This window comes from Grampus griseus (genome assembly GCF_964374135.1).
Source record: "Grampus griseus genome assembly, chromosome: 14".
NCBI lineage: Eukaryota > Metazoa > Chordata > Mammalia > Artiodactyla > Delphinidae > Grampus > Grampus griseus.
In genome coordinates this window covers 72726902-72752900 of record NC_139008.1, presented here as the reverse complement: position 1 = coordinate 72752900, position 25999 = coordinate 72726902, and the positions used below count along the sequence as shown (strand labels likewise).

General features: G+C 49.5%; 1 protein-coding gene across 5 annotated transcripts in view; it reads right to left on the bottom strand.

Moving 5' to 3' along the window:
- TOX2 (TOX high mobility group box family member 2) overlaps positions 1-25999 on the bottom strand; it is a gene marked incomplete at both ends in the record, with an annotated part of 131330 nt that overhangs the window by 19370 nt on the left and 85961 nt on the right. The window lies entirely within an intron of this gene.

Genomic DNA, 25999 nt, shown 5'->3' with positions numbered 1-25999 from the left:
AGAGGCTGGGCCCTCTTATCTTTGATAAAAGATAAAAGACTACATACTTCTCATTCTTGAAGTCAAGGAGACCTTCCCAACTATAAAGCTCCTTGGAGGTCAAAAGGGCAGTGACGTCAAGCTACCCATACGCCTCTTTACTGGAATCCATCTTGGCTAAGAGATGCACAAGCACACATGGGAGGTTCCTGAGATATACCAAATACGGACTCAGAACCAGGCAAAGCAAGATGACTGGCCAAAGGACACCTGGGAGAAATGCCCCACAGAAGTGATTCAAACTACCACAGGGCACGACTCTCTCTCTGAGCCCGCCCATATGTCTATCCACACGTACTCTTTTTCCTCCTAATAAACACTTTACTTGTTTCACTGCTTTCCGTGCCTTTGTGGGAATTCATTTCTGCAAAGCCAAAGGGCCAGGGCCTTGTCACTAGATACTGGTGTGGCTAGGATTCAGCCCTCTCACTGCCACGGCCTGACTTCAATCTCTGGCCGGCAACCAAAACCCTGCTTCAAAAGCCAGTGCAGGCCGAGGCCACCCGAGATCGGGGGAGTCACAACCAAAGCTCTCCCTATGCCAACCCTCCCAGGGATACACCACTCTCTGAAGTTTCCTCAGGCTTTAAGAGTCAAATATCGGAAAACTATTTTCTTTTAGGAAAAAAACTCCAGCACAAAAGAGATAGAAAGCCATTAGGAAGCCTTCCCCAGTGCCTGCCTCTCACCCCGAAGCCTCATAAGTAAGTATTTCTAATAAACTTTCATGCTTGGTGGGAGATCCCTTGCACACTGACACATTTCTCCTGAAATCTGAGATGTCTTGTTCAGAGTAATAGCTATAGTGCCCAGGTGCCCAGCTGCTATTGTAAAATCAGTAAGCATTTAATTGAAACAAATGACTATAATAATAGTGCATTATCCCTGCAGGCTGAGCACCATCACAGTTTTAATTATTGAGTTAAGCGTCAGACTGCTTTATCCTTGAGAGCAACAGCCCCATTACAGGTTACGCTGATCATCCTGTATGAATATGAAGGCACCAGCAGGGAAGGATGTAAATGGAAAGCAATTTGTCCTCTTTGGGGCTGGTTTTGTCTTTGAAGAAAGGTTTGCAAACACAGGTTGCTGAGACACTGGGTCTGGGGTTGCCCTGATGGGGTTGTGAAATTTCTGCCGGGTTGGGATGGCGGCGTGGTGGTCCTTAGGTTTCCCATCCCTGGGATGAGAACTCTCACTTCTCTGCTTGGAGCCTGCACTAGACCCCGACTTCACTCTAAGTAAAGGCCTGAGTCTTTACCAAATCATACGCCCCTAGAACATCCCACTGCCACCGCCACTACCACCCAGACCTCTCTGGTCTTCTCCCCATTTTGCTTTCTCCCCATTCACTCCACTCCAGCACCCACACCTCCGGCCACCCCTCGCACACCCAAGCTGATGGCCCTCCTCTAGCTCTGTGTGATGCCCCCTAGTGGACAACAGGCAATATTTGGAGACATTTTCAGTTACAACTGGGAGATGCCACTGGCATCTAGTGGGCAGTAGGCCAGGGATGCCGCTAAACATCCTATTAGGCACGGGACAGACCCCCACCATGGTGAATTACCCAGCCCCAAATGTCAGCAGTGCCAAGGGCGGGACGCCCTGCAAGTTAGCTGTTGCCTTTGAACGGGATGTTCCTCCCCACCAGCGGGGACACCTACCCGACTTATTCCCTCATCTCCTGCCAGTCTTTGTTCAAACATCCCCTTACCTATGAGGCCTTCCCTGACCCTCCCACCTAATACTGCAACCTGCCCACGACCCCCACCGCTCCTGCCTTCCCAAGCCCCTTCAGGCCATTGTTCTTTTTCTTCCTTCCAAAGCACTGATCACCTGTAAACACACTGTGTGACGTCTTTATTGTCTCTCATCTTGCCCTCCCTGCCAGGATGTAATTTCCACACGGGCAAAGATCTGTGTTTTGTTCACCATCGTATTGCACCCGGAACAACGCGTGACACATAGAAGAACGTCTGTTGAATGAATTATCCGCCCAGACCCCTTCTTCCTTTTCCTCCCACACCTATTCTGCCTCCAGATCAGGCAAGGCCACCTCCTCGTGATCTCCCAAATCCACCCCTCTTGCCCAGGTTCAGAGCCTGCAATGATTAATTTCACGTGTCAACTTGGCTGGGCTAAGGGATGTCCAGATAGCTGGTAAAATGTTACTTCTGGGCATGTCTGTGAGGGTGTTTCCGGAAGTGATTAGCATTTGAAATCTGTCCGCTGAGTAAAGAAGATGGCCCTCCCCAATGCAAGTGGGCATCAGCTGAGGACCCGAATAGAACAAAAAGGCAGAGAAAGGGCAAATTTTCTCTCTTTTTAAGCTGGGACTTCCATCTTCTCTGCCCTCAGTCATCAGAGCTCCTGGTTCCCAGGCCTTTGGACTTGGACCGAATTATATCACCAGCTTCCCTGGTTCTTCAGCCAGTAGATGGCCGATTGTGGGACTTCTATGTATCTATCGATATGCTATTGGTTGTGTTTCCCTGGAGAACCCTGACTAACACAGAGCCCATTTCTTTTTCCTGGACAGTGAAACGTCTCTTACTGGGCTGCTCAGAGGTCTCTCCAGCACGCGTTTTTGGGGGTGACTCCCACGTGCCACATGGCACGTTCTCGGTCGCTTGAGGGCAGAAACTGAGGCCTATGGTCTGTCGCAGTCCCAGGGCCCACACGGGACTGCCTATGAGCCACAGGCCCTGGGAGACAAAGAAGGTAGGCCCAGGCCCTGTCATTCAGGAAGGGCCACCAAATCCAGCAGGACGGACACGTGAGCCACAGCCATGTGAGTACAGTGTGATGTGCTATGAAGGCACTCACCCGCTCAACAAATGCAGCATGTCCCCTGCGACCCGAGCTCCTGGGACACAAACTATCCCGTCCCTACGAACGGGTGAGTGATGCGCCACACGGACGCCCCGTTCAGGCACAGGTGATCCTTCCAGTGCATTAATACTTTGCGCCACCAAGGAACAGCCTGTGAACGCAGAGGACGCAAATCCAGATGAACTCAGCGAGCAGTGGAGGAATCGGCGCTATTCCTCTTGCCCGTTCACCCCACCTTCTTACTCTCATCCTGTCTGGCCACATGTCTGGCATGAAAGCGCTTTCCGCATGCTTCTCCCCAGTCTTCGTGCATTTTGCCATCGTCTCTGTAACCCAGCGGTGTTACACCCCCTTCCATCAAGCTACCTTCCCAGCTCTTACTGAGAGTTTTTTCATCGTGCAGGAATAGGCATTAGGCTAGTTACAGTTCTCTGGCTACAAAGTTGCAGAGGTCTTGAGAGGTTTGCCCTAGCCCTAGTTTTCCTATAAGCTCTGCTATATTTAGGATTTTGCAGCCATTTCAGGACTGTATCTCTCATATCACAGCAGAAACGTCTGTATTGATTAAGTATCTGCTATGTGCTCAGTCCTGTACTGGACATTGGAGATTCACAGTGACTAATATAGGTGGGGTCCCTGCCCCATGGAGCTGACAGTCTCATGGGGGAGACAGACATTGATCAATTCCACAACGAAATCAGTATGTAGTCACAACGGTGACGAGCGCTGAAAGGAAAGCCACAGGCCATGGGGAGGTTGTCAGAGGCAGACCGGGGATCCAGAGAGGCCTCTCTCTGGCTGCGGTGAAGGAGGTTGGGGAGGGGTGAGGAGGGCAGGGAAGGATGTGCTTGAGATGCAGGCAGGGGCCAGGCTGGGGTAGGACTTGAATGCCAGGTGAAGACGTTCAGATTTGATCCTGAGGGTCGCTGGGAACCCAGAAAGGCAGATCAGCGACTTGAATTTTAGAAAGGCCAGCCCGGCAGGTATGTGGCAGGTGGCAGCTTCCAGGTAAAAAGTGACACCACCACCATCCCAGATTTGGGTAGATGGAAAGTAAGAGATGGCTGTGAGAGTTGCTGAGGGAGAGATTTGGGACTGGTCATGGCATGGGGTCAAGGGTGGCACTGGATGGCCAATGAGGTTCACGGGCTGGTCAAGTGGGAGAAGAGGCGGGTCCAGCCAGGTGGGGAGGAGAGGTCAGCTGTGAACAGGCTGAGCTTGGGCCCAGCATCCTAGTGGGGTCTTCACATGGGGACGGTCGATTACATGGTCTGGTACTTAGAGAAGGGGACCGAGCAGTGGAACGTGGCCTGGGGTCCTAGAGGTATCCAGCCACAACGGAGAACCAGGTAGAGAGACAGAGAGAGAGAGAGAGAGAGAGAGAGAGAGAGAGAGAGAGAGAGAGAGAGAGCCTGCAAAGGAGGCCGGTGGGGGGGGGCTCTGAGCAGTGAGGACCCCAGGAGCATCACGTCACACTGAGGAAGCAGAGGAGGGGGAGGGTTTCAGGACAAAGGGGTGGCCAGTTGATCTAACAGCGCTAAATGCCAAGTATGACAGGCAGAACATGCCCGATGACTTTGGCAACGTGGAGGCCACCCCGGCCCCCGACGTGGACTCGTTTTGTAGTCAGGGGGGTTGGCAGAGGCCAGAGTTAATGCAAGGGGAGGGAATACAGACAACCAGGGCCGATGACTCCTTCTAGAAGCTCCGCTGGGACCACGAGGGGAGAGATGGGACAGCAGGCAGGTGTCGAAGGACGACTTTCTTTTAGACGCTGAAGTACAATTGTGGAGGATGGGCGTTCCTGTCACAGTAATGCCCCCATGGGGATGTTTACTGCAGAACTGATGGGCGACAACACGGCCCTGCCACTCACCGGCCACGTTCTCACCCTCCGTCTCAAGTGATCCTTTTAACAGCCCTGCGAGGCAGGTGCTCTGCTCCCCCACTTTACGGAGGAGCAAATGGGATCTCAGAGGTGAAGCAACTGCTCCGTGTCCGCAGCTCAGATGGAGCAGGGTCGGGATCCCAGCCCAGGTCTGCCTGACCCCAAAGTCTGAGCTCTTCTCAGTACTGAGGGCGGAGGGGTGCAGCATGGGCCCGGCGGGCCCACGGTTAGAGTGCCCCGAGGGAACGGTTCTGTTATCGCTGCACAGGGGCGGCAGCACAGCATATCTGCCTTGTTTTGACTACTCCTGGAGCCTTCTGTGTCTCTGGGAAAGATTGGGAGGGGATGACAAACCACTGGGAAATGCTGCGATTAAAACAAGGCTGGAGACGACGTTTGGGGTCCAGAGTCAGCACGATGGTCACCCCTGGGCGCCAGGGGCCTGCTAGGACTCAGGTGCACCGGGGTCAAGGCAGGGATAAAGCTGGGGGGCCCCCAGAGGACAGATCACAGGCGATGAGGGCTTGGTCCTGCAGGCAGTGGGAGCCTGGGTGGCTGTGAACAGCAGACGGCCCAACAGATTTCCTGCGCTCAGGTTAAGAGACCAGAGGCAGGATCACCAGGTACATGGGGCAGACGCCACGGACACGAGACAGCTGCGGAAGAGCCACCACCCTGGGTCACAGGAGGCGGATAACCTGTCGAGGCTGTGAAGCCTCCATCTTCCTGAATTTGATCTTCAGCTCCTCTTGGAAGGCGGCCTGGTGCTGCCTGGGGCTGAGCCACATTCTGGGAAGGTGCATCTGCTCAGCTGGCGGGCAGCCTCCGCTTCCCCAGCTGAGTGGCAGGAAGGCTGTAGTTTACGTCCTCATCTCCTTGTCTGTCTGTCTACCCCACTGGAATGTAAGCTCCAAGAATCAGGGATTGTCATCTGCTCAGGGCTTGGGAGAGTGCCTGGTACACAGTAAGGGCTCAATGAAGTTTGCAGAATGAATGAAAAAGTACAGGAATGATTCCTGGTGAAGGGAAGCTGAGCAATTGCCTGCGTCTTGTTTGAAGTCTTGCAGCTTTAAGCACCAGAGTCAAATTTAGGACTGGAAAAGGGGGTTATTTCTTTCCAGCAATGAGTTCCCTTTCTCATTCCCAGTCCAGCCTCCACCACTATAACCAGTCCAGTCCCACCCCCAGCCCAGACCACTGCCAGGGACTCCGCCAGACCACCGTCCTCAGCGCCTCCCTCTGGGGATGGGGCAGCTCTGAACGCCCTGCAGGCCCAGCTCCCTCTGCCTGGAACCCAATTTGCCTCCCTTCTCAGGCCTCCGCTCAAATGTCAGCACCTCCAGGGAGGCCTTCTCGGGCTCTCCCACCTCAACCAGGGTCCCCAGGTGACTCTCTCATGCACCTTGTTATTTTTTCCATTTGCCTTGCCATACTTGTAATCATGCATTCACCAGCGTGTGGACGCCGTTCTGGTGGTGTGCTCCGTCCGTGAAGGGCGGGGACCGTGGCTGCTTTGCTCGGAGCCGTTTCCCCGGTGCCCAGCCCCAGGCCTGCCACACAGCAGCCACTCAGTAAATGTTGAAGGAGGGATCCAGGTAGCCCTGGAAGCTCTGGGCTCCAGGGCGGCAGCCTCCCGAAGCTCCAGGCCAGCCCCATGGAGACTGAACCCTCAGTGGGACCCGCCTCCCACGTCTTCCCTCTCCCGAGCATGGAGGCGCGTCACAGCTAGGTCCCCGCTTCCTTCAAGCCTCTCCCCATCCTGCTCCCCACTGGCAGTCCCCACACCACAGGTTCTCGCCTCTTTGCCGTTGTTTATCCTCTTCCTTCAGCCATGGATGCCTCTCCCATCCCCACACGTCTAGAGATTGGCTGAAGTCAGCTGGTCCTGGTGTGCCCCTTGGGACCCGCGTGGTTGATTGATTGATGACCCATTCCCTCTCTCTGGGCTTCCTCACTTGAGGGGCTCTAGGGACTCCCCTGGCACTCCAGTGGTTAAGACTTCCACTTCCATACAGGGGGCACGGGTTTGATCCCTGGTCAGGGAACTAAGATCCCACATGCCGCGCAGCACCGCCAAAAAACCAAAAACAGAAAAGAAAAACCAACCAAAGAAAAAAACAAAACAAAACCCAAAAGCAAACAAAAATAAAAACGAGGGGCTCTAAAGGTGGCCGAAGTGGAATCAGATTTGCATTTCAGAAAGCTACACTAGCTGACCGGGTGGGGACGAACCAGCTCACGAGTGAACCGGGGTGGGGGGAAAGAGGCAGGGAGACAAGTTCAGAGGCTTTGCACCAGCGCAGGCCATGACAGGGGATGCTGAGCTGGGGTTCGGCAGTGGGCCTGAAGCCGGGGGCAGTGGAAGTACGGGGGCTTCGGGAGGTGGGCTCAGCATGGCTCAGAGATTTCTGGCAGGTGGCGGGACCCCACAGAAGAGGGAAACACAAGGAAACAGAAGGGTTATACTCACCTCCCTCCTCCTTAACGCTTAACATTCTACATTCAGAATTAGCACATGTGCTAATTAAAACCATCTTTCTGAAGAATTTATTATAGGATACTCCAAGCTAATTATAAATTCTCTGTAGCTGATCCTAAGTGGTGTGCTAATGTGGTGTTGAAATCTCTTTGGCCATGCTCGTTTAAATTATTCATCAGGCCCTGCAACAGTTGTGAACTGTAATTTAAACAGTCAGCTCATGAATATTCAATTAACACAACAAACACTGGCATGTTTTACTGCCTTGCCGCTCAATATTTTGTAACCTCACCCGTGTTTACATGTTTTTATGAACTCTCGAGAAAAGTGCTGCCTGTTGAAGTCCCTGGTTAAGTGGAGATTGAAACGCTGGGGAGGGGGCAGTAGGCAGCAGGCATTGTTTCTGACAACCTTTCTCAAAAGAGTTGTGGGTGATCAGGCTGGAAGGGGCCTGATCACCTTCCAGATGGGAAGCCCAGAGAGGGCAAGGACTGGCCCTGAGGTCACACAGTAGATCCAAGGCACAGATAGGACTTGGAGTTCAGGGGTGGTTCCCACTGCCTAATCCAACACAAATTAATTGGCAAAGCGGGTCTGAGGACGTCTGACTCTGAGTCAATGTTGGGAACGTAGAGGAGGCCAGGTCTTCCCTGCTCCCCGGCCTTCTGAGGGCCATGGGCAGATGTTGCCAAATCAGGTACAGCCGTTCAGGGTAGCAGGCTGTTTAGAATCCAGGCTGGCTCCACCCTTGAAAATCAGGGCTCCCAGCCCCCTCCATGGCCAGGTCAGAGGACTATGTGCCTCCTCTCTCCGCCGTGAGCTTTAGGGCCCCTGCAACCTGTAAATAGTTTTGAAGCTTCCACAAATGGCTTCCTCCTTTATCCTCACATCCTCCCATGAGGCAGGCGCTATGGTGATTCCCATTTTTACAGATGAGAAGACTGAGGCTCAGAGGGCTTGCCCAGGGTAGAGCTCTCCTCTCCTCCCTCTCCTGAGACCGCACCCTCAAAAAATCATTTTCACAACTCCTAAGGAACCCATCCCAAGAGAGTTTCATGATAGAGAAAAGTCAGAAATAGCCTACATGTCTATTAGTAGATTACTGTTTACGTTCACAATGAGACAGCCATAAAATCAAATGTTATGCAGCCACTAAAAATAAGGGCACGACCTATCATTATGGTCATGGAAATACATCCATTACCTCCTGTTGCAGAAAATCAGCAGGTCGCAGAACAGCTCCGATAGAAGAGACTGGAAAGTACAGGAAAAGGCACCGCGTTATGGTCCCTTTTATGTAAATTACGTGTATAAATCACAAAGGTATGACTGAAAAGATACTTAGCAAATGGTCAGGCTAATAATGGTTATCTGTGGATGGTGCAGTTTTAATGATCTTTTATTTCTTCTTTGTATTCGCTTCTGTGTAATATTTTGACTGTGAACATGTGCCATCTTTAGAAAAATCAATCAAGCTATGTTTTTGAAAGAAAGAAGTAAAAAATCTAAGAACACTTCGTTTCAAAATTTACAGGGTACAGCCAAAGCCACACTCAGGGAAAAGGCGCAGCCATAAGGCTTTTATTATTAAACAGTAAACAGTAAAAGCAAACAAACTAAAGGATCTAAAGTGAAAACTCCAAACATCCACAGGAAAAACGGAAGAGGGATTAATACACATAAAAGGGTGGGATTAATACACATAAAAGGGAGGGATTAATACACATAAAAGGGAGGGATTAATACACATAAAAGGGAGGGATTAATACACATAAAAGGGAGGGATTAATACACATAAAAGGGAGGGATTAATACACATAAAAGGGAGGGATTAATAAACATAAAAGGGAGGGATTAATAAACATAAAAGGGGAAATGAATAAATGAAGAAAATTGAAACATAACTCTGATGGTTGGTTTTCTGTATAAAATGAATAAAACAAAGTTGACTAACCAATAACATGGTTAAAGATGAGCATAAAGAAAAGGGAAACTACAATACACAACTTTAGGAATATGACCGCGGTATAATCACAGGTACAAAGCCTATAAAAATTACATTATACTAAATACAATTCAATGGTGATAACTGTATAGATCTCAGTGTGATAAACTATTCATTTTCTGAAGATGGTATATAACCTGTATAGTGAATATATAGATTATACTATAGTCTGCATTTCAATACAGAAAAATGACGAAGCTATCTCATAAAAAGAAAACTACAGAACCATTTCACTATTAAAAATATGTAAAAGAAACATCTTAAGTTACATAATAGGTACATTAAATCCAGCCTCATGTTAAAAAAATATATGTGTGTGTACATATGTTTAAATATGTATGTATACACGCATGCCATACCCAATTAGAATATATTAATATGTACTGGGAACCCATTAGTAAAATTTATTATCTCAATATACTAGGAAAGAAAAACGTATATGATCATCTCAATACGTATCTTGGAGCCATTTGATAAAACTCAACAAAAATTATGAGTAAGCTGAAAGATTAGAAATGTCTTTTAAAATATGCTAAAAAACTGACTTTATGCCAAGGGTGAATTTAATCCCCATTTAACTGGGGAAGAAAGCAAAGATCACTGGTCACTGATATCATCCCTATTAAGTGAAAGTTTGACCCAATGCAGTGAAACAAAAAGAAATGAGTTACAACCACTGGAAAGCATCTTCTCTGTAGATGTGATAGCATTTCTAGAAATCCTCAAAACCTCAAATTCTCAAGTTAGAATTTGAGACAGCCAGATAAAAGTAAATATAAGAAATACACTGCTTTCTTATTTACCCACAAAAAACCAGAAAACGTAATTGAAAAGTTCTAACCATAATAGCAAAAATATAAAATTCTAAAGAATGAAATTTATAAGAAATATGTTGGACCCATACATACGTATGTATATGCATATGGATATATACATATATAAAACTATAAAGAAAGCAAAAATTATTGAAATAAATGGCGATTCACATTGTTTCTGAATGGGACAACTCAAGAGTATAATGATATAAAATCTCTCCATTTTAATTTGTGGATGTAATGAAATTCCAATGTAAAAAAGTATATCCAGGATTAAACCCAAGCAAGACCAGAGGGCATGAGTAAGTTGAATGGGAAACAGCAGACCACACATCATGTCACAAAACACAGTTGCACCCACGCCTCAATTCGCACCTGCGGCTGTGTTGGGGACGAGGGAGTCCTGTACAACCTGCCGAAACGAGAAGGAAAGGACCAAGTACGACTTACAGATGGGCCAGTTCCCTATGTGGGTACACACCAAAAGTGGGTGATGACTCTATTTTAGCAACGTTCACGGCAGGTCTTGAAAGAGAAGAGAGCGGTAAGATCTTCCCAGGGGATGGAATGTGAGCAATTGCACCCCATCATCCACTTTGTGCGGCAGGAGAGGAGGCTGAGGTGAGACTATACAGTCCATTCTCATAACTCACGGTGATTCTGTTCTATAAAGCCACCCCCAACATTGAATCAGTGAATACTGAACCACCACTCCTAGGAGAAATAAGGGATTAGGTTCCTGCAAGCCTCTGGTCACAGGAAATGATGATATTCTCATCAACCGATCAATATACAACCTTGTTTTATGTGTGTTTCTGTTTAAAAACACCTCATTTGGTATGTATTGTTGACTCATTAATATTGAATTCCAGGCACTGCCTCTCGTGTCTGAACACACCCATTTTCTCTCTAAATAAATCACAGCCTTCTGAGCTTAGGGACACCAGGCAGCACTTCGGCACTACAATTGGGGGCCACTTTAAACAGTGAAATCAGCCACTAAAGGCAAGAAAATGTGAAAAATGTGGCACTAAATAGACCTTGGAAAGGAGACTTGTTTACAGCATGAAGGCTGAAACAAGAAGGCAGAACATCACCCCCTGTGACCTCAGCAGGGGATGTGAGATTTGGATTACAAAGTACCACGAGCATTGATTTGGGGGTGCTAAATGAATTTTGGCAAGTAGATGAGTTGGCAAACACAGAAATCTGCCAATAATGAGAATCAACTGTATACAGAGTCACAGCAGGAGCCCATGGCCTGGCTGGCTGGTCAGAGGCCTGGATGGCAAGGAGCTGTGAGCTTGGGGGCCAGTTGTCTGGGGTACAGGCATATGGATGGAGTTATGGGAGTGGGCACAAAGTGCGATTTTTGAATCCCATTTTTGCCAACCAGAAGGCATTCACCACGGGAGAGGCACTGAATGATCACGTAGACAAGATGGCTCACCCGATGCCTTAACCAACCTTCATCTCCAGCCACCGCAGAACCGGCACTGGGCACGTGGATGCCCAGGTGCAGAGATGAGGCTATACACGGACCCGATGACATGAACTCCCGTGGACCAAGGCCAGTTTAGCTGCTGCTGCCTCTGCCTATCCACCCTCGCAGCCACAGAGACCAGTGCTGAGCCCCCAGCGTGGCACCAGTCCTTGGAGAGGTCAACCAGTCCTGGATGGTAAGTTGATTACATTGGGCCTCTTCCATCTTGGAAGAGCCAGTTCATCCTCTCAGGGACAGATATTTTGGGCACAGTCTGCCTCTCCTATCTGCAGTGCCTCTGCCAGCTCTCTGGGGGCTGACAGAAAGCCTGGTTCACAGGCTTGGAATCACATATGGCATAGCATCCCACCAGGGGGCCCACTTCACAAAGACAGAGGCATGGGGATGGGCCTGTCACCATGGGATCTATGGGTCCCATCACATATCTCCCCAGGATCTAGCCTCTAGAATGCAGGAATGGCCTTCTACAGGAGCAGATGAAGCACTAGCTTGGGGATAACACTCTGAAAGGACGGGGTGCTGACCTTCAGGACGTGGTACTTGCATTAAATTGGAGACCTCCACGTGGTTCTGTGCAGAATACGTGGGTCCAGGAACCAAGGGGTGGAAGCAGGAGTGGTCCTACTCTTCATCACTCTCAATGACCCACTAGGGGATCTTATGCTTCCTGGTCCAGTAATTCTGGGCTCTGCCCAGTTGGAGAACCTGGTCCCCAGAGCGGGACACAACAGATCCGGCTGCTGCCGGGGCCCTTTGGACTTCTTATGCCTAGGGACGAGGAGGAGAGAGGGGAACTCACCATCGTGGCAGGAACTGGCCCTGCCTGGCGGGAGAAGGGAGGTCTGCCCTGTGGGTGCAGGGAGGAATACACATGTATCCCAGGTGACCCACTCAGTGCCTCTCACCCCTCCCTTCCCCACTGCGACTGTACATGGACAGATGCAGCAACCCGGACCTGAGAAGTGTATGTGTGAGGAAACAGACCCCTCGGGAGCAGGTAAGACACGAAAGCCACCAGATCAGCGGGGGTGATAGCTGAGGAAGAGGGGGATTGAACCAAGGACGGCACTGGAGGATGAGTACTGATCACATTTCCAAGAGCAGAGGCAGCAAGGACGGCTGTCACTAGTTCCACTACATCTCCTTCAGGGACTGGGGTCTAGGGAACCGTGGAGATACCGCTCCCTCGCCTGCATGGAGAAGCAGATCTGTGTGGCACAAGGAGTGGACTGTGGTGGCCATGGAAATGCACCACTCAGCTCTCCTGCTGTGAGAACCCAGTGCTACTCTCCTGGGTCCATGAACGTGCTCTCGCCAAGGCTACGCTTTCCACGGGCCACCCCAAGCCAGTGACTGAGCACACGGGGGTACTGAGGCAGGGCCATCTGGTGAGACATGCAGCTCCTCCAATGGGGATTTTGGTTCAAGGATCCCCCGTTGGCCTGGCCAAACCTTTCTTGAAACTATGCTGCCACCCAAGACTCTTCGTGCCCAATCCCTCTTCCTCCCGCCCTCCCTCCCTCCCTTCCTTCCTTCCTTCCATAGATATAAAACCTGCATCACAGTCTGGAATTCCCCCCACCTCCCGCCTTCTCTTTCTCCCTCTTCAACAAACCTCTTCCATGTCTAATCCCGTCTAGCGCTGCTTCTTGGTGGAGTCGAACTAATGCAACCAGAAGCCTTGTTTGGGAGAAAACTGTACTTCTTTTGACTTGTATTGAGAAACATACCAATACCTTGCTCAGGGTGGAGGGTGGACCCAAGGATGCTCAGTTTAAACCAAAGGGGCCCTAAACTAACCTCCTACTCACGGAGGAGCCTTCATTCAGCTGAGCTCAGAGGTACGTCTAGATCTGCAGGTCTGGGGACAGATGCTGAACTTGAGGGGATTATGGTGTGAGACCGAACCAAGAGGATCCAGACGCCGAACACGCCATGGGGGCAGGGATGAGACAGAGAGGTCATCACAGTGTCAGTGTGGCCAAGAGGGGACTCGGGAGCACAGACATGTGTCAACATGATGGGTACCCCCAGAAGACCCCCAGGGAAGCAACTTTCTCTACCAATATTTGGGCAGGTAGATTTCTTGGGGGAAACTAGAAAGGATACAGAGTCCTCCATGTGGGCTGGCAGGGAAGAAAAACAGCTCATACACGAAGTGCTTAGAGACAAATAATAGCATTGTTATGGCTACCGTGCTGAGCATTTTATAAGCATTATAGTATTTAATTTTCAAAACAACCCCATAAGGTAAGGGTTACTAACATATCCATTTTATGCACAAGAAAGCTAACGATCAGAGGGGGTGGGTAACTTGCTCAACACAGCAAGCAGCTGGAGGGACTCAGATTTAAATCCAGGTCTCCGGAAGTCCAAAGCCAGTGATATTAATTTTTGCAAAGTACTAACCCCTTTTCAGCAGGCACAGAGACACGGTGTGAGTGTCCAGGGTAAGGGGCCGTAGCAGAGGCTAAGCTCCTATTCCCAGAGGACAGTTTTGTTTCTGGTGTCATTGGCTGGCCTTTGGTCACCTGCGCTGTGGATACCTGCGTGGGTGGCAGGCTTCCGCTATGTGCGGAACCTGGGCACAGAACCTGGGCCCTACCACACTGGGGGTTATGAGAAGATACAGTTCCAGTTTACTGTGACCAAGGTCGCAATGGTGGGAACATGCAGAGAAGGGCACAGCCAATTTGCTGGCTGGAGTTAACCCGCTTCTCCTAGCAGGGGCACAGCAAGTAAGAACACATCACATACACAAGGCAGGTGAAAGGGGGCGGGGAGGAGGAATCTTATGTGCAAAGGCATAGGGGTCTGAGGTCTGGGGTTCCCAAGCGAGAAAAGGAGTCCTGTGGGATGGAGGAGTGACCGCCTCAGGCTGACCCTTTGGGCCCAGGATCTCGGGCAGGGGATGTCGCCCTGTGTCTTTAGCCGAAGCCTAATTCATCAGGTCTAGCTGCTGCCAGGGCTGCAGATGTCGCTTGAGTCTTTTGGTCCGACAACCCATACTCTGTCCGCTCACGATTTCCGAGAACAGGCTGTTCCGATTGCCCTTAGCTGGCACACCGCACAGTCCCCCAGACACAGCTAGCAGAACCCTGCCTCCCGGTCACACAGAGGTCCTGGTGAGCCCCTGGCCCGGGTTCCCTTTCTTTTCCCCGGTACATGCTGTTTCTAATTCTGCACAGGCCCTCGGTGCACAACGAAAGCCTCGCAGTCTACGGCGATGTGGCCTGAAGTCCTTCTGATCCCAGGCTGCGGACGGCCCTCACACCAGGGTTTCTGCTTTGAGGCCTAGCCAAAAGGAGGCGTGGGGGGCTGGGACGAGTCAGGAGCCACAGGCAGAGGTGTGGATCCTCTGGGGAAAAAGGTTTGCAACTGTCACAGGTGTGATGACATTCTCAAGGCAGACAGAAACGCAAGCGACAGTTCTGTGTGTCCTAAAACCACGGAGAACTCAGGACTCGGGTGAGGATGATGGCGATCCAGTGGTTCTGAGCGGGATCAGAATCCCCTGGAGGGCTGGTTAAACACCGGTTGAGGGGCCAGGAGGGGGCCTGAGAATCTGCATCTCTTAACCACTTCCCAGGTGATGCTGATCTTGCTGGCCTTAGGATCCTGTTTTAGATGTAGATACTGCCGGAGCCCCAACGAGAACAATTCCTGGGCGTGCTGACTGTGAAAGGTTCATGGCTGCCTCCTTCTCTAAGAATTGCCCTTGGCCAATGGGAGCCTTCCTGCCTAGGAACTTACGCACATGCCCCACCCATCCTGGCCTGTGACCAATGACTGACACCACGCACAGGAGTCTAATTCATGCTTAAGAGCTCCCTATGGAACTAGGTAGACCTCCCTCTGGCACGGATCTGGACACCACCTGGAATATCTCATTTACTCCTTGCAAATATCCCATGAGGAAACTGCAGCACAGAGAGGGTGAGTAGGTGGCTGAGGTCACACAGCTGATCACACATCTGACCTTGGAGCTCCCACCCGACTCTCCCCCAACCACTAGGCTCTGAGCTGCACTGTTGAGGGCACAAGACACTTGGGGTCAAGGGAACGAGGTTCCTGTCCTGCCTCCACCACTTCCTGGCTGTCTCTGGACAAGCCACTTGCCCTCTGAGTCTCAGGTACGCATCTGTTAAATGAGGCTAATTCCATCTCCCTCCAAAGTTGATGAGATAAGGTGGGCCGTAAGATGGAATAGACTACAGGGTCCCCATCTGGCTTACTTACCAACAATAATGTAGGCAGCACTCTACAGTTTGTGAAGTGTTTACACAGGCAGCATTTATTTTTCATTCATTTCTTCACTCACTCAGTCATTCAACAAACCCGTATCGGTCACCTGCTACATCTCACACAAGAAGCTAAGCACCAGGACCATCCATCCACACATCTGGTTCTCACAGCCACCCTGTGGGGTAAATAGCACCAGCTCCACCTCATCTGAGGCTCAGAGACAGGGAGTTACGCCCAAGGTCACCCACCAGGGCAGAAGAGACTCCATACTCCCGGTTAAGTGCTACCACTTGGACCCCGGCTGCCACCATCACAGCTGGGGCCACAGCCCAAGCCAGCCGGTGTGCTGAAATCTCTCCCAGGATTCCCTTCCTCTCGAAATGCTCTTGGTGTCTCGACTTCAGGAGTATATCAATGCTCTCTTCTGGAGCCTTAATATTTTGATGAGTTTTATTTGTGCTGCTGCCTTTTATAAAGACCCCGAGTTCTAAACGGACAAAGCCACAAGATGAGAAAAAGAGGGCATGGGACTGACTTTTTATTATCCGGCAGAGCAAGGGGAAAATGACTCCAATAGATCTCAAGTTTTATGTGCTCCAGACATTCTGCGGAGCCAGAGATGGTTTCTCAGCAATGCCGATGGTACATTAAAAGCTCATTTTCCCAAACGTGGTACTGAATATGCACTCGGAGGAATGAGCCATTATACTGGGTAATATCGAAGCTGCAGCTGACGAATGTTGCTGAGATTTTCCGTGAATTCTCCCTCGTGACTCGGGAGCAGGTCTCAGAGGGAGAGGTACTCTGCTGAGCTGGGCATCTGGCCCAGAATGGAAGTTAAATGCCTGGCCCTTGCACCCTTCGCGGCCAGAGGGTCACGGCTCCGATTAGGAGCCTGGCAAGGAGTGCGGAGGATGGACACCAGAGGGCACCTAAGTGATCGTAAAACATCACAACCGTTTGGTGAATCTCAGCAGAAGAGGTGGCAATTGGGTCTGAATAAGGACATCCAGGCAGGTGTGAAGTTTCCTCCCCTCAGGCTTCTGCTGCTGTTCTCTGGCCCCTAAGGCCCAGCCCCAAGGCCACCACCTCCAGGAAGTCCTCCCTGCTACTACTCTCCTCTGAGCTTGTCAGCACTCCTCTGCTCCTCACTCCAGGCTAGCACCTCACACTTCATGCTGTGGTTACTTATGAACGTGAATGGCTTGACTCAGAGTCGGTTAAAGGGGTTCTCTATCTTGTCTCATTCACCCCCTTGCTCATTCAATAATTCACATGAAGGCTGTACAGGTTGGCTAATGGAGTGCACAGGCTGGGGAGTCAGCCCATCTGGGTTCAAATCTGGGCGCCACCACTTAGTGGTGGTGTAGCCAAGTGATTTATCTCTCTGTGCCTCTGTTTTCTCATCTGCAAAATGGCAACAATAATACCCTTCATCAAGATGAAGGATTAAATGAGATAACAAATAGAAAGGGCTTAAGCTGGTGTCAAGCATATAATAAATGCTACATAAATGTTAGCAGATTACAGATAATTTATCCATTTATTTAGAAAAAGTTCACCGAGAGGATATAGGGGTCAAACAAGGAGTGGTCCTTGCCTTCCAAAGGCCAAGATAAGGCATCCGTGACCACAGGGAGTGTGAGTGGTGTTCCAGGGGGCTAGCCATCATGGTTCTGTTCTTGGAGATGCTCCACATCAGTGAGCTGCTGGCTCTTGTCTGGCACAGGGGTTGTGGGTGAATAAGACAGCCACAGGGAGAGCCAAGTGGACACCAAGCTGAAATCATGGCTGCCATTACCCTTCCCCCTCCCCCAGGCTGTGAGCACCCCAGGGCATCTTTGAATCCCCTGTGACTTAGATACCACCCTGCAGGCAACCTCGATTCACCCCATATACGGCCTGAAGGGTGCAGAGAGCACTGGGCTTGGAGCCAGAGACCTGGATTCAAGTTCCGTATCTACCCTTTTTCTCACTGTGTGACCCTGGACAATAATCTCCCTTCTCGCATTCATTCCGTCGATAAACAGAGACTGAGGGTTATCTGCGAGCCAGGCCCTTGTTAGATGCTGGTGCCAGAGAAAAGCGTAAAGCACAGACCCAGCCTTCAGGCTGTGCCGGGCTGGTGGTACAGACGGGCATCTAAATGGCCAACCACATATTTCCATGAACTCAGACTGATCTCACCTTTATTTAAATTTTTGATACACAGTTCATCATATTTTTTGGTGGTAATTTTGGTTTATAAAAATACTGCATGAAAAAAATGACTTATCTTGATTCCTGAGTTTTTGGCCACATCCTCAAGTTTTGTGATGGAGACAAGTGCCTACACCCAGCCCAAAGGATCCAGAGAGCCTCCAAGAGAAGATGACTTCTGAACTGGGTGCTAACGCAGGAGCAGGAGTCCACCAGGTTGACAAGGGGGAAGGGGCTTCCAAGCAGAGGGAACAGCATGCGGTGGTTCTCCAACAGGGGTGATTTTGACTGGGGGCTGCTCCTAGAGGCCAGGGATGATGGGTAGAGGCCAGGGATGCTGCGAGACATCCTCCACTGCACAGAACTGCCCCCACAACAGAAACTGACCAGGCCCCTAATGCTGGTAGGTCCAAGAATTGTGAAACGCCATGCTAAAGCACCAAGGGGTGAAACATCATGGCGTCATGCTACCTTGGGCTGATTCCTTGGCTTCTCTAAGCCTCAGTTTCTGCATCTGAAAAATGGGGATAAAATGCTGCCTACTTTAGAGGGTTATTGGGAAGAGGCAATGGCACCACATCTGTGCACAGCAGGTGCTCAATAAATAGCCCTATCTTTTCCTGCTTTGAACAACCCTCAAACTTTATAGCAAACCCTTCTTAAAAGAGACAGCTTCCCTGGGTTCCAAAGAAAACTGGGACATGGAAAAGAATACGTTTTGTTCTTTCCCGACCTTCCTCTTCGAGAAAACCATGAGTCTTATCTCTCAACGGACGTGAGCTTGTGCGTAGAGAACTAGCCCGTGTGTTGGCTTATCACTGGCCTGAGTTTTAACAGGGACTGAATTTTTATGGCTGCGTTATAAACCTTTGCAAAAACCATTTTTAAACTAAAATACGCTGACAGGTTCTTAACTACTATAGCTACTAAATTAAGCATGAGGGATGGGGGTGGTGGGGGGGTGCAAAAGGAAACAAAAGTGCCCTGAAAGAGTCAGTGGAGGTAAAATAATGTTCATTAAAAATAGAAAAACAAACACACAAAAACATCTTTTGTGTTCAACTTCATACTCGTACATCATAATGGTTCCAGTAAAAGGCCATTTCCCCCTGAGATAATAAAAGAATTGAATTTTTCCTTATCGGTCATCTATTTTTCTAGCTGAAGCTATTACTCCCGCTCTGGGGTTGCTAGGCAACAAGAAATATTAATAGCAGCTTTTATTAGCTTAGCTTTTGCAGCCGAGTACCAGAATGAGAAAATGGGGAACATAAATGTGTTACATAAATCTTTCAACCTTTCAGAGCCGGTGTTAGTCTCTGTTTTCATAATGATTTATTGAAGTGATGGTTCATTTATGAGAAAAAGGAGTACAGGATAAGAAAACGGAGCAGTCCCCTGCAGGAGTGTTTGAAAATAAATAATTATAGCAGGGAAGCAAAAGCTGTTTAAAGCCATTTTTCCGAGTTTTATGAAATGTAAAAAGACATTTCTTTCCCTTATTGCCTCTAAAAAACAGGGGGAAGGAGTTTCTTATGGACTCTGCGGAATATAAAGAAACCTCCGGACTCCGGGTCCCCCCGCCCCCGTGTAGGATCCTCAGAGGCCCATTTCGGACATAAGTACCCCACTCCCAACCCCAGAGGGAAATTAGCCAAAAACATGGCAACCAGGAAAAGTTCAGGCTGTAGACGCCCTTGCAGACACCCTACTTTTACTAAGATGGATTCTTTCCCTGCTCACGCAGCCAACAGGAGTTGGGTTCGGGGCCCTCGCTTTCTTGGCAAGCAGTGGAACTGTCACTTTGCTGTTGCTCTCAAGCGCTGAGCCTTGACCAAGGCCCTAGTTTAATGACTATGCCCGTCCCCTGTCCACCCCCAGCCTCTGACCCGCCCTCCCCGACACCCACCTCTTGGACCAGCCCCACGTTGGCAACTCAGCCCAACAACGGCTCCAGCAAAGCCGACCGCAGGCAGGTCAGGCTGGACAAACAGAGATACCCAAACCTCATCAGTAAAATGAATAAATTAATAAATAGAGTAGCTTACATTTACTGAATGCCCACTGTGTGCCAGGCAACTGGGTACTTGCCTACATCTGATCGTTGACTCTCCATAAGCTCCAATAAGGCAAGTAACACTACCTCCATTTTACATATGAAAAAACCTGAGGCGCCGGGGCAGTTAACCCCTGGCTCTGGGTCACAGGGTGGAAGGTAACAAATGGTGGAACTGCGTTTTAAACTTAGGTTGGCCTAACCCCAGAGCCCACGCTCCTAAATACTGGGTAATACTATACATCAAGGAAACAAAACACACACACACACACACACACACACACACACACACACACACACACACAAAATATGATCACAAATTCCTGCCCTGCCCTGCATTCATGCCCTTCTGCAATGTGACTCTGCCATTTCTCCCTTCAAGAGGTGGGGTCTATTTCTGGACATGAGCAAATATGATGCAAGCTGAGGTTTGAAGTGGTTGCACATGGGAGCCTCTTTCTTGATGCTCTTGGGAGCCCTGGGGCCATCACCATGTGAACAAGCCTAGGCCACCATGTGACGAAAAACCTGTGACCACGTCATCCCCATTGACCCCAGACAACTGCTGAGACGTGAACAGGGCCATCTGAGGCCACGCAGCTCCAGCCAAGCTGCAAGCTGACCGCAGAAGTCAGCCAAGCCAGTCCAGATCAAAAGAACTACCTTGCTGACCCACAGAAGCACAAGAAATAGTAAAAGTTCATTGCTTGCTTTAAGCCACTAAATGTTGGGGTAGTTTGTTACACAGCAAAAACTAACTGATTCAATTGTAAAACAATGACAACAACGAAAAACAAATCATGCATTAAGGGCAGTAAAATGAATGAATAGGTTGGACTAGGCGGGGGCGAGGTGGGCAGGGAGAGGTGTCTCTACTGGTCCTGTGGCTCAGAAGACCAGACGACCAAAGGTTAGGGGTCTTTGGTCCCTTTTTCTTAGATTCCAGAGGGGATCCCCTGCATCTCAATTTGTGAGAATCAAATAGAGGGAGACCAAGTCTCCTGGGTGGAGAAGGAATAAGTCAGGGAAGGGAGGACAGAGAGAGGAGATTGGAGGGGAAGAGTGAGAACAGAAAGAGAAGGGGGAAGGAGGTGGGGGGGGTGAATATTAAGGATCCTCCCCGGTCAATACACAGGCCCTGCCCATAAGCTCTGAGCCCTGCCCCCAGGCTCCAGACCCTAGGCCAGGGCTGCAGGCTCTCATGGGAACCACCTCCAAGGCAAGGGGGTGAAGTGCAACTAAGAAACTGCCCAGCCCTCTCCCCAAAAGTCCCTCCTAGGATCCTATCCAGGAAAGACCCTTCACTTGGTATGGCCCCCAGCCCTCTCTGTGCAGGGAGAAGGTCCAGCCTTGGCGAGACAAGTTGGGAGAGAGCCCTAGAACTCAAAGGGTCTAAAACTACCAGGCTAGCACTCAGGATTTTAATCCAAGTTGATAAGTTTTGAGCCCCCCAGGCCAGTGGCATGTGTTGCGGTGGTAGCAGGGTCTCTCCAACCCCAAACCCATATGCTTATCCAGAGTGTCACAGCTGGCAAAGCAATTATCCCCATTTTCCTATCTGTGAGTTCACCAGAGATGGAATCCCAATCCGCATTCTGTAGATGGGAAAACTGAAGCTGGGAGAGAAGTGACTTATCCAAATTCCCTGAGAAAGCGGTAAACGAGAGTCGGTGCTGGAGGAGAATGTTCGAACGACGGCTGTGCGCCACCCCTGTGCTAACTGAAGCCCGAGCCTGGACCACAGAATTTTAGTGACCCACAGGGCTCATCTTAGGGAGACCCCACATTTCCCAGATCACCGGAACCCATGGCTGATTCTGCCAGAACTCACTTCCCATCGAGCCCCGTCTCCACCTGCCCAAGGCTCTCCCAGGAGTGTCTCGAGTCTCGAAAAAGGTACAGGTTCCCCAGGAACTTATCTGGGGGCATCAAGCTTTGTCCCTTCCCAGGATAATTCCTCTTCTGGGTAAGCCAGGACCATAAGCGCGAGCATTTCCCAAGGACGGCTGCAAAGTAAATTATTTCAGACTTAACAGAGGCTGCGTAATAAATTCCACTCTTCTAGTTTCTTTGGGTATTTTAGAAACTGATTTATACATACAATATCTCTCTCAAAATGAGACAATCAACACAGGATAAAATTATTGAGTTATGAAAATAGGGGTCAGATGGAGGTGCGGTGCTTTAAATTAAACTGGCAAAATATATCTTTCATACTAAATTGACTTTTTTTGTCTTGGAAATGAATGTTTAATCAGTTAAGATGCTGAAGTCAAGGGAGAAGCCTTAAGCATATTTAATTTTGTAAAAGGAGCCCGCTGCTCCTTGTATAGGACTCCCGCCGGCAGCCATACCTTTAAAGCAGAAGAGCCGACTCCCATGCATGCTGGGAGACCACGCGGGCCGGGCAGGGGACCAAAAGGAATTGGTGGCCTCTGGCATCAGAGCCAAGAGGGCTTGGCGTTAATGAGATGGCTGTCAAACACCTTGGCCTCATCCACTGCTCCAAGGACCACATCCTTGACATCTCAGCCTGTGCAGAGAGCACCTGAGGCATCCTGGTCATGGGCACAACCTCTGTGCCACTGGTGACCCTGCAGCCGAGCTGCTCCATCCCTTGGGCACCTGCTAAAACTGAGAGGTGCGTGGTAGACAGCTGCAAGTAAATTCTGGTTTTGTGACCTAATAACTATGTTATACTCATTCATTCATAAAATACATAGACTACTAGTGTCAGGTCATCACTTCCTTTAGGAAGCAATAACCCCACATCTGAGCCAGCTGCCTCTTCTAGGGGGACAGAGCAACATGCACTGATTCTATCAGAGCATTTATTGCATTTTCGAAAATGGGCTCTTCACCTGTCTCTCCACCTGCACCAGGAGTTCCTCAAGGGCATTTTGTAGATCCAGAGTTCAGAACAATGCCTGGTACCTAGCTGGCTCTCAATCAAGGCTGATCACTGTGGTTAAGTCCAAAAATGGCCTCTTCAAGACATCAGATTCTAATCCCTGGAACCTGTAAATGGTACTGTATTTGGAAAAAAGAGTCTTTGCAGATGTGATTAAGTTAAGGCTCTTGGGATGGGGAGATGATCCTAGATTATTCCTAAATGCCCTAAGTACTTAACCATCCTTATAAGAAAGGCAGAGGGAGATTTCACTGACAGAAGAGAACGCGATGTGATGACAGGCAGAGATTGGAGTGAGGCAGCCACAAGCCAAGGACAGCTGGCTATCACAAGAGGCCAGGAGAAGTATGGGATGGATTCTTTCCCAGAGTCCCTGGAGGAAGGTCACTCCTCCTGACACCTTGATCTTGGTCCAATGATACAGATTTTGGACCTCCATCTTCCAGAGCTGTGAGAGAATAAATTTCCGGTGTTTTTTTTTGGCGGCACGCGGGCCTCTCACTGTTGTGGCCTCTCCCGTTGCAGAGCAACAGGCTCCGGACGCGCAGGCTCAGCGGCCATGGCTCACGGGCCCAGCTGCTCCGCGGCATGTGGGATCCTCCCGGACCGGGGCACGAACCCGCGTCCCCTGTACCGGCAGGCGGACTCTCAACCACTGCGCCACCAGGGAAGCCCAATTTCCGTTGTTTTTAAGCCACCGAGTTTGTGACAATTCCTAGAGCAGCCACAGGAAACTAATACAATCACCTACCTGCTCTGAGCCGCCATTTCCTCACTGCAGTCGTTCCTGTCTCACTCGGAACTTGGGAGCATTACGTGGGAAAATGTTTGTAAAGCCTCCTGCACAATGCTTAACATCTAGAGGGTGCTGACACAAATTCCAGCATCACCCACATAGCAGCACATCCATACACACAGACACACACCTTCAAGCTTCAGCTCAGACACATTTAAAACAATTGTCTTCAAGGGTGCTTTGTCCCTCTTTGCCATATAGTCCCAATGGATGGACACGTTCTTATTTGGTTTCCTACTTGGTCCGGCAGCCTTCCCCTGGGGAAAATAGTTTGGCTTATCTTTCATTTCATAACGAGGGAATATAAAACCCAGTGAACCCTTGAAAACTCTCACTAATGGAAGAATTAAAGCTATCTGAATTTGTGAAGCATCTTAAACATGCACTAGTTTTTAAAGAAATCTGGAAAGTGGCTACAAAGTACCTATTTGGACTGAGCCCAACAAAAGCATTTTCTAGGAGGAAGGATGGGGGAGGGGTCATCTCTGATAAACAGATAATATCCTTTGTAATCATCAGAGCTATTATAACCAGGTGGCCCTACCAAGGTACCTGTGAGTACCTGCAGTCTGTTCCTTTAGGTAAATGAGACTAATGGGAAAACACTGCCATTGGGTTACAGTGGGAATTCATTTTTATGACTAATAATAACAATAGCAAACATTCCCTGATTGTTTACTCTCTGCCAGACATTTGTTAAGACTTTACATACATTATCTCAGATACACGTCACTGCAAGAAAAGAGGACTGAAGCTCAGGATGTGGGACCAGGATTAATTCGGGTCCGTGGGATGCCGGAGCCCATGCATTTATCACTAGCCCACACTGTCTCCACTGACCACCAGCATCCCAGACCAGTGACACTGTGGACCAGAACTGCAGCTAGACGCACCCCTTATCCACGGCCCTCCCCAGGGTACACACCAGAGACGTCTGCAGGGCCCCGCCCCTGCCTCTGTTACCATAAATCCCGAACCAGGACGGTCTGGAATTGTGAGGTTTTTGTTAGGAAATTAGCTGGGCAAGCAGCTAAGGTAAAAGGGTTGTAACAAAGTGGAATTAAAACCACATGGCTGTGGAATCCGCAGGTCTAGAGAGGGAAGGGGAAGCGGAGAACCTGCATTATTGATGGGCTCGTTCCTCAACAAATGGAGCATCAATTTCCATTGAGCACTTTAGTCAGACCCTGAACAATATAAAATGTGGGGCTTGAGTTGGCTTCCTCCCTCCCTCCCTCTCTCCTTCTCTCCTTTTACGTCTCACTAGCTTCGAGAAAACAAAAGTGACGCGGCTCTCAAAAGTATACATAGAGTACACCAGGATTTTTTCTTAAGCAAGGAGATTTGGCGGTAATAAGAGTAAACAATAAATAAATAAAATACAGTTAAGACTGTTAGACGATAAACTGTACACCTGAAGGTCCCAGGCATCTGCTAGAATTGGGCCACACATCTGGCCATGACCTCTGAGCAGCCTCTGCAGAGATAAACACGATCCATCCAACATCATGTGATTCTGACGGGAAATCAATTTAGGGGCCCCTCCTCCCCTCCATAGGTGTGTTTGTGACAAAATCAAGGACTTGCTTCCTCCTGGACACAGTGGTGGGTCCAGCCATGCTGTCATGGTCCTCCCTGGAAGACCCAAACTGTCACCTGCCAGAGACATCAGGGAAGATGTTGGCTGCTGGAAGCCTTCATGCCTGCTGTGCAGATGACACTAACGATACTGCTGGAGTTCCTGGATCCAGCTATGCCTGAAACCCTTTGTCCACCCCTGGATGTTTCAGTCTTTTTTTCTGCATCAGCTCATTTGAGTTTGATTACTGTCACTTAGGAATGAACTTAAGGGTTGTGACTAGCTGTGAAGGAAAAAGCAAAAATAAACACACATCACAGTCATTCAGGAGAAGTACTAGAATTCCCTTAAGGAGATTTTCCCATTGTACAAAAAAATCTCTACTGATCTTCTATAGGTCTTGATTGTTCAAAGCAACCATCCATGCTGAAGAATCATACATTTCCTCAGCATGGTATTCAGGATCTTCATGATCAGGCCCTGCTAGTTTTCACTCCTCTCTCCCTGTATAGCTCCATGTCCCTTCTCTCCAGCCCAATAAAAAGAATGACCTACATGCCACTCCTAAGCACAGCATGAGGCTCCTGCCTCTTGCTTTTGTACATGCTGTTCCCTCAGCCTGCAAGGTCCTTCCCTTCCCTGGTCTGC